We start from the raw sequence: 15353 nt of genomic DNA, 5'->3' as shown, positions 1-15353 counted from the left end.
CCCAGTTTTGCGCGCGGTATAAATGTTGTGATCCCATGCTAATCGAGGTTGTAGCCTCCCCACTTAGAGTTTTGCTTAACGAGTGTCGTGGGTGATTCCAGACACCGGTAAGTTAACCTGGTGTGTGCAAGTCAGGTGCATTTTCATCTAAAAGACCGTAGACGGAATTAGTCCCGATGGACTAAAGGAATCCGTTACTCGTGGGTAAAGAGTACACTCTCTGCAGAGATTAAACCTATTCAAATAGCCGTGTCCATGGTTAAGGATTACAATCTGGGATGGGTCAAGTGTCGGTCTTAGTGTCGGTCTTCGGAGGAGAAACTGTTAAACCAGAACATGGATTATGACTTGTGATGATTATGATTATTATTTTGTTATGGACTAACTCGTTATATTAATCGAATTATCGAGTATCCTTGGGATGGTTTTACCTCCTGGATATTCACTATGATTATTTACTTTATAAGCCCTTTATGTGGTGTCGCTCAGACGCCCGACTGTGGCATGTTGTTATTTATTTTTCTTTATAAGCCCTTTATGTGGTGTCGCTCAGACGCCCGACTGTGGCATTTCTCTTTGTTTGCTAACCTTTCGAGGCGTCGCTTCAGACACGATCGGTGCATTATTATTATTATTATTAATATGTTATTGCATATTCACAAATAACTTGCTTGCATGCATCAGAGTTTTTATTATCTTTTGTGACTGACGTCGTGAGCATGAAATATTTCAGAACATCGTTGTTATATTATACCCGTGTTCATAATGTTTGCGAGTACATTCAAAGTACTCACTGGCTTGTCCCTGGCTATTGTCTTGGCCAGATTTCTTGCGCGGAGAGGAGCGACCGTGATGACAGCCCCGGAACCTAAGCAACGGTGAAAGCAGCCTCGCGAAGATAGGAGTTAACCTGGTCAGCTGTTCCTGTGGGAAATGGAGTCCCATAGACACTGATGATTCACAACCCGCTTCCGCCATCAACCACTAGGAACCATTTGTTGTACTCACAGACCAGAATGGTCTTGTACTACATATTTTGCGTTTTGCTTGGAATTTCTGTATCAAGTTGGTGCCTCATCAGCTAACAGTAATCCTGGGGCTGATGAGCACAAGGGCCATTTTCTGGGAATTAATACCCAGAAAACCGGTCGCCACATGGAGCCCTTTGTGGACTCGCGCAACCATTACCCTTCGTGGGTTGAAGTCTCCATCAACGTGGATGCACGATAGCACCACCTATCGAAACCACGGCTCAAAAATCTCCGTGTCTCCAAATTGCGTTTGCACACTCCAATCCCATCCCTTTACATTCTTGCAAGTTGCATGCTTTACTTTCCGCTGCTCATATACTCTTTGCATGCTTTCTTGATATGTATTGTGATTGTTAAACTTGTGCCAACTCCACTTCAACTTAAAGAAATTAAAAACTGCAACTTTTCTTGCTTAGTGTCTAATCACCCCCCTCTAGACACCTCTTCTCGATCCTTTCAATTGGTATCAGAGCATTGGTCTCCATTGCCTTGGTTTAATCACCATTGGAGGGATATGGATGATTCTACTTTGGGGAGTCTTAGACATAGAGTGCCCATACTTGACGGAGAGTACTTTCATGAGTGGAAAAATGAGATGCTTGTGATTTTCAATGAATATCATTTGAACAAGTACATTGATAGCCCTTGTGAACTTCATGTTGATCCTATGTATCCTACTCTTGATGAGTCAATTGACATGATTCGCAATCTTAGAACTATTGATCTTATCACTAGAGGTTTGCCTAGAAACTTGATAATTTGCTTACCTACTCTTAAGTGTGCCTACACTATATGGAAATTTCTTGAGGAACGATTTCCAAATTATTCCTTGAAAAATCTAGATGAAATTCTTCATAAGTCTATTGCCTTGAGTAAGATGAATTCCAATGATCCTATGTTTGGTGATTGTCTATTTGAGCTTACGAATCTTATGCGTGCCAAAGGAAATGTTGGAATCATTAGCGATATTATTTCCGAAGCTACTAGATTTCATAGAGAAGATCATTGTCAAACTCACTCTAACGAATCACCCTCTCTAGGATTTTATCCACCACATGACGATGTTGAACATGGATACTATGATGAGGATGATGATAGTGACTTTGATCTTGATAAAGCAATGAGACACTTTGGTCTTATGGCAAATCTTCGGGGATATATGGCAGGAGCAAAGGAATGGGTTCTTGATAGTGGATGTACCGATCACATGACCAGAGATAAAGATATGTTTCGTGAGCTTGCTGGAAACGACGGCCCTCGAAAGTATGTCACTTTTGGTGATAACTCAAAGGGTAAGGTGGTTGGCCTCGGTAAGGTGGCCATCTCACATGATAGGTCCATACAAAATGTCATGCTCGTTGAATCTCTTGGATACAATTTACTTTCAGTATCTAGACTTGCTGATTTCGGTTTCAATGTCCTATTTACTGAAGTAGATTGCCAAGTGTTTCGGAGAGATAATCATAAAATGGTCTTTACCGGCATTCGTAGAGGTGATCTTTACATTGTTGATTTCACTAAAAAGGGTCAACCTAGAACTTGCTTCATTGCTAAATCCTCTAAAGGTTGGTTATGGCATAGACGATTAGGTCATGTGGGCATGCGAAACCTTGACAAGCTTATTAAAGGAAATCATATCCTTGGCGTTAATGATGTCATATTTGATAAGGATAGACTTTGCAGCGCTTGTCAAGCAGGTAAAAAAGTTGGAGGAAGGCATCCCGTGAAGAACATCATGACCACAAGGAGGCCACTCGAGCTACTTCAGATGGATCTTTTTGGTCCCAACGCCTACAAAAGTCTCGGTGGAAATTCTTTTGGTCTAGTCATAGTTGATGATTTTTAAAGATTTACGTGGGTGTTCTTTCTCGATGAGAAATCGCAGGTCCAAAATATCTTCAAAAACTTTGCTAGGAAGGCCCAAAATCAATTTGAAGTGAAGATCAAGAAGGTTCATAGTGATAATGGAACGGAGTTCAAGAACACAAATGTGGACACCTTTCTTGACGAAGAAGGGATTTCACATGAGTTCTCGGCTATGTACACACCTCAACAAAATGGAGTTGTTGAGAGGAAGAACCAGACGCTCATCGAAATGGCGAGAATGATGCTTGATGAGTACAAGACGCCAAAGCACTTTTGGGTAGAAGCGGTTGAGACAGCTTGTCATGCAACAAATCGCTTGTATCTTCACAAGCTACTCAGCAAGACGGCATACGAGCTCCTCACCGGTAACAAACCCCAAGTTGGATACTTTCAAGTATTTGGCTCAAAGTGCTACATTCTTGATAAGCATCTTCATTCTAAATTTGCTCCTAAATCTCATGAAGGTTTCCTACTTGGTTATGGCTCAAACTCTCACACTTACCATGTCTACAATAATTTCACCCGAAAGGTTGAAGAGACGGTAGATGTGAAGTTTGATGAATCTAACGGCTCACAAGTAGAGCAATTGCCAATTGATGTAGGAGATAAAGACCCTTCAGAAGCAATTCAAGACTTGTCTATTGGCAAGATTCGGCCAACCGAGGTGAAGGAGAGTACCTCGTCCGTCCAAGTGGAAGCTTCTACCTCACGATAAGGTGAACCAAGAGTTGATCCGGAAGCATCCATACGTGGGACACACCAAGATGAAGAAAACGAGGAAGTACACCAAGATGAACATCAACAACCTCGTTCTCCACCATGACAAGAGAACGACAACGTCAACAACAATGAAGAAGGACAAGAAGAAGAACAAGATGAAGAAGATGTTGCATCAAGATCCAAGCAAAAGCTTTCATGAGTTCAAGCAAGAGTTGCCAGAGACCATCCCGTCGAGCAAATCTACAATGATATCGAAACCGGGAGAATTACTCGCTCTAAAACTCGTTTAGCTAACTTTTGTGAACACTATTCATTCATCTCTAGCATTGAACCTATGAAGGTTGAAGAAGCTTTGGAAGATCCGAATTGGATAAACTCCATGCATGAAGAGCTACACAACTTTGAGAGGAACCAAGTTTGGATATTGGTTGAGAAGCCCGACAACAACCACAACAGCATCGGTACCAAATGGGTGTTTCGCAACAAGCAAGATGAAGATGGACAAGTAGTTCACAACAAAGCATGTCTCGTCGCCCAAGGCTACACTCAAGTCGAAGGTATGGACTATGGTGAGACATATGCTCCTGTTGCTAGACTTGAGTCCATTCGCATCTTACTTGCCTATGCTAATCACCATGATATCACCTTGTACCAAATGGACATTAAAAGTGCTTTTCTAAATGGTGAAATAGAGGAGGAAGTTTATGTTGAGCAACCTCCCGGCTTTACCAATCCTAAAAAACCTAATCATGTTTACAAACTTCGCAAAGCTCTTTATGGACTTAAACAAGCTCCTAGAGCTTGGTATAAATGCTTGACAAAGTTCCTTATTGAAAAAGGCTTTGAGATTGGAAAGATTGATTCTACTCTTTTCACTGAAAGGGTTAATGGAGAATTATTTGTGTGCCAAATCTATGTTGATGATATTATATTTGGTTTGACTAACCCTCATTTTAGTGCGAAGTTTGGGAAGCTAATGTCGAAGAAGTTTGAGATGTCGATGATGAGTGAACTCAAATTCTTTCTTGGTTTGCAAATCAAGAAAACTAAGGAAGGTACTTTTGTCTCTCAAACGAAGTACACCAAGGACTTATTCAAGAAGTTCAATATGCAAGAATGCAAAGGTATGACTACACCCATGCCTACTAGTGGACATCTTGACTTGTCCAAAGATGGTGAACCGGTTGATCAAAAAGTTTATCACTCTATGATTCGTTCATTGTTATATCTATGTGCTTCACGTCCCGATATTATGCTAAGTGTGTGCATGTGTGCTCGATATCAAGCGGCTCCTAAAGAATGTCATGTTAAGGTCCTGAAAAGGATAGTGAGATACGTAATTCATACACCAAATTTTGGCATTTGGTATCCCAAGTGGGCATCTTTCAATCTTGTTGGCTACTCCAACTCGGACTATGCCGGTGACAAGGTTGATAGAAAGTCCACTTCGGGTACTTGTCAATTTCTTGGTAGATCTCTTGTGTCTTGGTCTTCCAAGAAACAAAACTCGGTATCCTTATCCACCGCCGAAGCGGAATACATTGTCACTGGATCATGTTGTGCTCAATTACTTTGGATGACCCAAGCTCTTTAGGATTGTGGGATATATGTGAAACATGTTCAATTGCTTTGTGACAATGAAAGTTCTATCAAGATTTCTCACAATCCCGTGCAACATTTTCGAACTAAGCATATTGAAGTTCATCATCATTTCATTCGAGATCATGTTGCTAAGGGTGACATTAATCTTAAGCATGTTTGAACCGACAAGCAATTAGCGGATATATTCACTAAACCACTTGATGAGAAAGTCTTTTGCAGGTTGATAGGTGAATTGAACATCATTGATGCTTCAAACTTGGAGTAGGAACTCCATTTGGATACATGCAAGACATTAGCATATGACAAATCCTTGACATTTATCTTAGGATGATAATCTTATGTCTTGGATATATTTGCACCCTTGCATGTTATCTAACCCTTGTAGGTACTTGGATGAATCTAAATCTATGAGATTGCAACACACTCACATCTTGAGCAAATCTCTACATCATCAAATCTCTACACAACGGTGGTTGAAGACAAGGAAGCATGAAACCATTCAACCATATCCTTTGACAAATTCTGTATTGAGTTTCATGATTGTCATTTTGGATACACAAGTGCTCTTCCTTGCAAAAAAAAAACTAACCCATTTAGGAAGATGAACTCAAATTCCAAGTAGTGCTCCCAACTCTTGATGAGTTACATCAACCTTGAGCAATCCACACAATTTCAACTACATGATCAAGATCAACACCACCACCCAAGGTATATTATTCCATCTTAGAGGAGCTTTACTCCAAGTCACGGGTCAAAGCAACTCAACAAGATGTGAGTACATCAAAATGCTTAAACGAAAAATGGTAGCCCCATTTTGAGCTTAAACAATGAGTATGACCTATGATCAAGTGATCTCACTTGACTCCTATGTCAATATACTCTAATATAGGTGACTTTGTCGCCGACCAATTCTAGATGAAGTTCTCTCATGTTCCTTTCTGCGCTCTTGCGTCTCTTGCATATTTGTTTCCCCTCCCAAAAAAAACTTCATCTAGATTTCATTTCTTTTTCTATTCTGCATTTCCTTGCATCCAATTCTTTGCAAATCTTTGTGAGATCTTACATGTCTAGTGAGCTGAGGTGACAAGTGTTTTCTCTGTAATGAACTCGGTCACACCGGCTTGTAATTTTTGGTTCAACCGAATCCTTTCGGCGCAACCGAAGCGTACAACTCGATGCCGCCGATTTCACAACAGGAAAAACAGCTTGCCACTTGTTGCTGAATTCATTTGTTCCAGCTCCACTCAATGAATCTTGTCCTCTACCAGCATCACATTTACCTTGCTGCTTTGTTCTATGACTCAAGGACCAAACCCATTTATAACAAATATCCAGAAGAACCCTTCTTGGAAATTGATGTCAAGGGGGGGGGGGGAGATCACATCAAAGCTTAATAATATCTATAAGGGGGAGAGAATACTCAAGGGGAGAGAGGACCCCAGATGCCTGGTGTTCAAGAGGAGAGAAGTCACATGTCTTCAAGAGGGGAAAGACATGTTCATATTTGTTTGCATTATCTCTATTTCTTTTCTTTAAGCTCTGATTTTCTGTTCCCTATCTTCTCCCAGTATCCCATGTTAGATTCAGGGGGAGCAAGACATCTAAGGGAAGGAAATCATTGAATTCATTGCACATCTTTACCTTTGGGGACATGTCTATATCAAATAGAGTACTCAGTACTCACTCTCTACATGTCATCCCAGTCTTGGTACTCTTGTGGTTTCTTTTGTTTGCTCTGGCTAGTAGGTGCATCTGTGTTATCTAACCTTGTTTACGCGGGTTCATTCCATCCTAAGCCAACTCAAGACCACAAGGTAAGTATATGCATCACATTCATGTGTATGAGGAATTCTTGCTGATGTACATACTGTTTGCATGAAGGACTTATGAGCATGAAGGTACATTTCCCATATTCACATCATTTGCTCTGATGCATATAGCCAAGATACATGTAACACATTGCTTTCTCTGATATGCCTATGCATTCACATGCTCCTGTATTCCATATTTACATGATTGCATACATGTAGTGGGAGCCTATCCACGTTACATGTCTTTCCAAAGCTTTACTTGTTACTCTCTATATCTTTATCTGAAGCTTTGATGTATGTTGTCATCAATTACCAAAAAGGGGAGATTGAAAGCACAAGTGCTCCCTGGGTGATTTTGGTAATTTATGTCAACATATCTCTTGTTGGACTAATACCTTTATCTAGTACGTTTCAGATAAGTTCAACAATGGAGTGGCATGGACTAGAGGATGTGGAACCCCTTCAAGATGCTAAGGACAAAGGATTGGCTCAAGCTCACAGCACAAGACTCTACATTTTCTATTTTAGTGATCCAAGATCACATTGAGTCTATAGGAAAAGCCAATACTATCAAGAGGGGATGAGGTGTTGCTTAATGGCTTGCTTGCTCAAAATGCTTAGTGATATGCTCCAAAGCCCTCAACCACTTCCTCACATCCACATAAGTCCCAAACCAAAAGTCAAACTCGGCCCCACCGATTCTCTCTATCCGGTGCCACCGAGTTGTGATGTTATAGCCACAGCCACAAACCCTAGTCTTTTTGGTCTCACCGATAGGGATCTCGGTCTCACCGAGATGGGATTGTAATCTCTCTGTTCCCCTTCGTAACATTTCGGTCTCACCGAGATGAGTGATCGGTCACACCGATATTGCAATGTAAACTCTCTGTTTCCCTTTCGTAACGTTTCGGTCTCAACGAAATGAGCGAATCGGTCCCACCGAGTTTTCCTGACCAACTCTCTTGTTAGCTTATTACCAAAATCGGTTCCACCGAGTTTGTGTAATCGATCTCACCGAGATTACGTTATGCCCTAACCCTAACCACATCGGCCCCACAGAGTTGACATGTCGGTCCCACCGAAAATCCTAACGGTCACATTATTTGCTAAATTGGTCTGACCGAGTTTCAGGATTTGGTCCCACCGAGATTGGTAAGTTGTGTGTAATGGTTAGATTTTTTGTGGAGGCTATATATACCCCTCCACCCACTCTTCATTCGTGGAGAGAGCCATCAGAACATGCCTACACTTCCAACTTACATTTTCTGAGAGAGAACCACCTACAGTTGTGTCGAGGTCAAGATATTCCAATCCTACCATATGAATCTTGATCTCTGGCCTTCCCCAAGTTGCTTTCCACTCAAATGTTCTTTCCACCAAATCCAAATCCTGTGAGAGAGAGTTGAGTGTTGGGGAGACTATCATTTGAAGCACAAGAGCAAGGAGTTCATCATCAACACACCATTTGTTACTTCTTGGAGAGTGGTGTCTCCTAGATTGGCTAGGTGTCACTTGGGAGCCTCCGACAAGATTGTGGAGTTGAACCAAGGAGTTTGTAAGGGCAAGGAGATCGCCTACTTCGTGAAGATCTACCCCTAGTGAGGCAAGTCCTTCGTGGGCGATGACCATGGTGGGATAGACAAGGTTGCTTCTTCATGGACCCTTCGTGGGTGGAGCCCTGCGCGAACTCGCACAACCGCTACCCTTCGTGGGTTGAAGTCTCCATCAACGTGGATGTACGATAGCACCACCTATCGAAACCACGGCTCAAAAATCTTCGTGTCTCCAAATTGCGTTTGCACACTCCAATCCGATCCCTTTACATTCTTGCAAGTTGCATGCTTTACTTTCCATTGCTCATATACTCTTTCCATGCTTGTTTGATATGTATTGTGATTGTTAAACTTGTGCCAACTCCACTTCAACTTAAAGAAATAAAAAACTGCAAATTTTCTTGCTTAGTGTCTAATCACCCCCCTCTAGACACCTCTTCTCGATCCTTTCAGTATCCACCATATATATGTCATATGATGAGGTGGCTATCCAGCGCCCTATGGGCGGTGGTTCCTGTTCTTCTCCGGCGTCGTCGTCCATACCGTAGACCTCTTCGGAGTCAAAATCAAGCATGTCATTAAATCGTCGACAGTGGCTATTAAGTGGGTGGCGGGTGGGTAACGAATTCCTTCGTCGTCCGCTTCCCAGTCAAGCCAGACATAGTTCGGCCAAGAGTCTCCTGACAGGGAGAGAGATTTTAATGAGTTCAGCACGTCGCCCAAGGGCAAGTGCTGAAAAATATCCACGAAGCTATACTCCATGATCGGCGCCCAGTTAGATCTGATGGGCACGGATGCTCGCGGTTCGGAGCCTATGGCCGGAGACGAGTCCGAGGGTCCGATGGCACAGATCTTATCAGAAGTGAAATCTGTGTTCGGCTCTATCGCCGTTGAGTGTGCGGCCTCTGTGGCGGGGTCCATCCTCCCGTCCTCGGATGGCACGATCCTCCCCGGATTTAAAGCCGGGGCAGCTGCAGGTGTGATCTCTTGAACAACGTCTAATAGCAGATCTAAGTCCTGCACGTTGCGACTATAGGGTGCACCTGTCATGGGCTCGAATCTGTTGAAGATCAAGTCTCCGCGGATGTAGGCAGTGTAATTCAGGCTTCCAAATCTGACATGATGGCTAGGGGCATAGCTATCGATCTGCTACAGATGGCCAAGCGAGTTGGCCCGCAATGTGAAGCCGCCGAATACGAAGATCTGTCTGGGAAGGAAAACCTCGCCCTAGATCGCATCGTTGTGGATAATTGAAGGAGCTTTCAAGCCTTATGGTGACGACACAGTGGAACTCTCAATGAAAGCATCAATGTCGGTGTCAAAACAGGCGGATCTCGGGTAGGGGGTTTCGAACTATGCATCTAAGGCTAATGGTAACAGGAGGCGGGGGAGACAATGTTTACCCAAGTTCGGGCCCTCTCGATGGAGGTAATACCCTACTTCCTACTTGATTGATCTTGATGATATGAGTATTACAAGAGTTGATCTACCACGAGATCGTAGAGGCTAAACCCTAGAAGCTAGCCTATGATTATGATTGTTATTGTCCTACGGACTAAACCCTCCGGTTTATATAGACACCGGAGGGGGCTATGGTTACACAGAGTCGGTTGCAGAGAAGGAAATCTACATATCCAAATCACCAAGCTTGCCTTCCACGAAAAGGAGAGTCCCACCCGGACATGGGACAAAGTCTTCAATCTTGTATCTTCATAGTCCAACAGTCCGACATAAGCATATAGTCCGGCTGTCCGAGGACCCCCTAATCCAGGACTCCCTCAGCCACTGAGCCACATCCATTGGCGACGCCTGAGGGGATAAGATCGGCCCTCTCCCCCTTGAACCCTAGCTACCCCACCCAGATCCGCCTGCTCCCCCCTCGCTCTCCCCTCTCCCCTCGCTCTCTCCACCTTGCCCGAGCGTTGCCATGGCTGCACCAGCGTCGTCCGCATAGCTACATGGCTCCTCACGTCCAGCCACCACGTCCACGAGCTATGCTGTGCTCCGCTACACCGTCTGTGACCACTAACCTGAGCCGAGAGCCTCTACATCGTCGCCATCGACTTTGTCTTCTTCCTCGGTGCCCGAAGCTTGCCACGGACGATTCGCCACCTTCTGCTACTACTAAGCCATCAACTGGCCTCCTTGCGCCTCCTAGGTGAGAATGGGGTCCTCCTCCTCCTCCTCCTCGCCATTAGCTCACTCGCGCCTCGTAGCTAACCCCGCCGCCATAGCCATAGCTCGCTGCCGCCCACTCCATCATCGTAGTGGCCACCACTGGCGCAGGTTGTGATCGAGCCCACCATCGTGCTCCTAGTGCTCCCAGCAGCACAACGCACACACACACGCCCCCTCCCGTTCCCCTAGAACCAATGCCGTCGAGGCCCGAACATCGGAGTCTGCCATGACGATTGCCGATGTCAACTCCGACAACCCCAGCTCCGCCTAGTGCCCCCAGGCAACGCGGCGGGCTCTCCCTGTTCGAACGCGCCCGCCTGTGCCCGTTTTGGCCCCCTATAGGCGAATCCCGACCGTGTCCAGTGTCGTGCCGCTGCGGGAGAGGTCGCCGGAACCTTCTCTGCCACCCTGCCGACGTGGCCGGCCAGGGCCATCCCCATAGTCACTGACTGGTGGCCACCAGTGGACCCGCTGACCCCCGTTGACTGGTTTGACCAGTCAACAGTGCTGACTGGGCAACCCTCAGTCGCTGACATGTGGCCGCCCGCATTTAACTAAACTAATTTAATTTAAACTATTCTGCTAATTTGTTTAGTCACTGATAGATGGGGCCCTCCTACTAATTAACCTAATGAGTTGACATGTGGGACCCAGCTATTAGGTTTGACCCGAGTTAGCTGGGTTGACTTCTAACCTCATGCTGATGTCATGCTGATGCAATAAACTCTTTTTCTAAATTATTTTAAATCTGTTAATTTTAGAATATATTTAAAACTTTGAAAAATCATATAAAATAATTCGTAACTTGGATGAATATGTTTTATATATGAAAGTTGCTCAGTAAAATCCAACGAATCCGAATATTCAATCAGTTCATGTGTCACATGCCTCTAACATGCTAAACATGGAACCATCCCCCTCTTTTCATATGTCCAGAAAATGCCAAACGCCGGGAAAAATTCCCAGATGTTTTCCTTCTTCGTCTGTATCGTCTAGCACTGCGTTATTCCCCCTAACACCACATATTGCCTCATTATGCTTTGTGATGCTTTGTTTGCTTTATATTTATTGTTTCTTCCCCCTCTTTCTTAGGTAGACCAAGAGACCACTATCGATGCCACTGTGATCGAATACGTCGATGACGACCCCTTTCTTCTCAATAGAGCTTCCAGGCAAGCAAAGCCCCCATTGATCATTCCGATATCGCCCATTCCCTTCTCTCTTATGCTCGCATTAGAACTGCTACTGCTTTTTGTATAATCCTACTCTGATGCATAGCCTATTTTTGTTACCTGCTTTCATACCTTACCTGCTTATTCTAAACTGCTTAGCATAGGTTGGTTAGAGATCCATCAGTGACCCCACCTTGTTCCAGTTGCCCTGCTTTATGTTCGATGACTCGATCAATGTGACCGACGTCCAGGCCCCGACACCGCACATCACCCCCCTTTAATTGTACAACTCTGCAGAGTTATTATCGAGTGCCGAGGGTGATACCTCGACAACACTTCTGATGTTAACCCTGTAGTATAGCTATTCGGTCGGGGTCATCGAGGGTGATTCCTCCTTCACCACTCCCGATAACGACTCTGTCGTGCAACCCATGAAGGGTGGACCATCGAGGGTGATTCCTCCTAGTCCACCTTAACAGTTACATCGAGTGGGAATCCATTGAGGGTGATTCCTCGGGTTCCCCCCTTGATGTTTCGGACACACAATTACTTTGACTTACTACAGAACCATGATGACATCGGGTCGGCCCCGAGGGGTACCCGCGAGTGATGTGAAGTCGGGTTGACCTAGAGGGTACCCGAGAGATCATTACGTGGCACGGTCGGGCATTCTTAGCCCTTACCGCAAGTCCACTAGACGGGGCGACGGGGTCACACGATCGTGAGTCTCTGCTCGTTACCGCGCACTACCAAGACACTAGCAGTTTGGATATTTGATCTGAGTAGGCCTCTGGCCTTTTTCACACTGACCACCATGCGGGAATAAGTATGGGCACTCTGCATCGTACGTTTCTCCCAAAAGCTCTTCAGACGCCACAGTTGAGCGGCACGCACCCGGGTGGTCCACGTAAGCACCTACCTTTTATAAGGAGGTGGCCAGGACTAATCCCGACCATCCTTGCAATGCGCAGGCTTGCAAAGGATGATTGGCCCATGACCCCTTCACATTTAGGATTTAGATCGCTGTGTGACCTCTCTGTTGAGCCTAGGTAGGACTACGGCGTGTTGATCGGCCGAGGCCGGTCATGACCTGATGGTGTGTCCGACTGGAGTTGATCGAGCGTGTTGGTTAAGTTTGTGCACCCTGCAGGGAAGATTGATCTATTCGAATAGTCGGGTCCACGGTAACGGACGCTCGGAGTTGTATCCCGATCGATACAACTAGAACTGGATGCTGAGGAATGAGAAATGGATATGATGGCTCCGGGATCGCTTTCTCGCAGGGGGTCGAGAATATGCTATTCTTTACTCTTCTAAATGCTGCAAGATGCTTGAAGATGCTAGTCTTTGATAGGCTAGGCTTTCCCCCTTCTCTTCTGGCATTCTGTAGTTCAGTCCATGGATACAACCCATTTCATTGATACTGATGCATATGTAGTGTAGATCCTTGCTTGCGAGTACTTTGGATGAGTACTCATGGTTGCTTTGCTCCCTCTTTTCCCCCTTTTCCATTCTTTCTGTATGTCACAACCAGGTGGTGGAGCCCAGGAACCAGATGCCATCATCGATGAAGACTACGACTACCATGAGAGTGCTTACTACTACGTGGAGGCTGTCGACGACCAGGAGTAGTTAGGAGGCTCCCAGGCAGGAGGCCTTGCCTTTTTTATCGTTGTTGCTTTTCTGCTAGCCTTCTTAAGGCAGTTCTTGTTTATTTTATGTCTGTACCTAGATATTGTTACTTCCGCTGACTCGTTTGTACTCAAGCTTATGTATTCGAGCCCTCGAGGCCCCTGGCTTGTAATATAAAGCTTGTATTATTTTTATTTGTGTCTAGAGTTGTGTTGTGATATCTTCCCATGAGTCCTTGATCTTGATCGTACACATTTGCATGTATGATTAGTGTACAATTGAATCAGAGGGTATCGCAAGTTGGTATCAGAGCTGACTGCCTGTAGGAATCTCCCTTTCCAACTCCTTGGCAAAAGTTGAGTCTAGTCATTGAAAAGTTTTCACTACCATGGATGTGTGGATTACGGTCCCACGTCGCCATTGGGTGGTATTAGGATCTTTTATTCCTCATCTTAACTCTGGGATTCTGATCTCTCTTCTATTCGGGTTAAAGATGTTACTAACTCTAACTCTAGGTTCTCTCGGAGAGCCCCTCATTCCATACGATAATCAAAACATACATCAAGTGGATCCACAGAACATCCCATCATCACCACGGATATCCCATCGCAAGACATACATCAAGTGCTCTCACATCCAAAGATCCAATCCAACATAACAAAACCTCAAAGGAAAAGACTCAATTCATCACAAGGTAGAGAGGGAAGAACACCATAAGATCCAACTATAATAACAAAGCTCGCGGTACATCAAGGTCGTGCGAAATGAAGAACAGAGAGAGAGAGAGAGAGGGATAGATCAAATACATAGCTACTGGTACATACCTCATCCCCGAGAGTGAACTACTCCCTTCTCATCATGGAGACCGCCAGGATGATGAAGATGGCCACCAGTGATGGATTCCCCCTCCGGCAGGGTGCTGGAACGGGCTCCCGATTGTTTTTTCATGGCTACAGAGGCTTGCGGCGGTGGAACTCCCGATCTAGGTTTATTTCTAAGGTTTTTGGGATGTATAGTAAGTGTTGGCATCAGGGGCAAGTCAAGGGGCCCATGAGGTGATGACAAGGCAGGGGGCGCGTCCTAGGGGGACGCCCCCACCCTTGTGGTTGCCTCGGGACTCCTCTCCGACATCTTTTTGTTCTAGTATTTTTTATATTTTCTGAAAATATTCTCCGTAAATTCTCAACTCGTTCCGAGAACTTTTATTTCTGCACAAAAAATGACACCACGGTAGTTCTGCTGAAAATAGCGTCAGTCCGGGTTAGTTCTAATCAAATCATACCAAAATCATATAAAATTATTGTAAACATGGCATGAATACTTCATAAATTATATATACATTGGAGACGTACCTACATCCCCAAGCTTAATTCCTGCTCATCCTCGAGTAGATAAATGATAAAAGAAATAATTTATGAACTGTGAATGCTAGCAAGTGCACAAGTTTGATAAATGATAATTTCAATCACTTTTTCTAGCATCATTATATATCATAACAATAGTTCATATCATAAAGCTTCTCATGATCAAGTAACAAGCTATTCACATGTTAAAGCATATACCATAAACTTTCTTGAAAACGAACAAACTATGTTCTGAGTCATCAAACAATTGCAATTCATCTTATTTTTAGGAAGGGTCTATGTAAGAGCTTTGATTTAGAAAATCCCACATACTCAACTATCATATAGTCTTCCATGATTGCTACCACTCAAAGCATATTTTTAGAACGAATAGGATCCATAGAACACAGAGAAAGATAGGGGCTTAATATTTCGCCTCCCAACT

This window comes from Triticum dicoccoides, chromosome 5B (assembly GCF_002162155.2).
Source record: "Triticum dicoccoides isolate Atlit2015 ecotype Zavitan chromosome 5B, WEW_v2.0, whole genome shotgun sequence".
Taxonomy (NCBI): Eukaryota; Viridiplantae; Streptophyta; class Magnoliopsida; order Poales; family Poaceae; genus Triticum; species Triticum dicoccoides.
The sequence above is the reverse complement of the archived record's forward strand: the minus strand, read 5'-3'. Positions refer to the sequence as shown.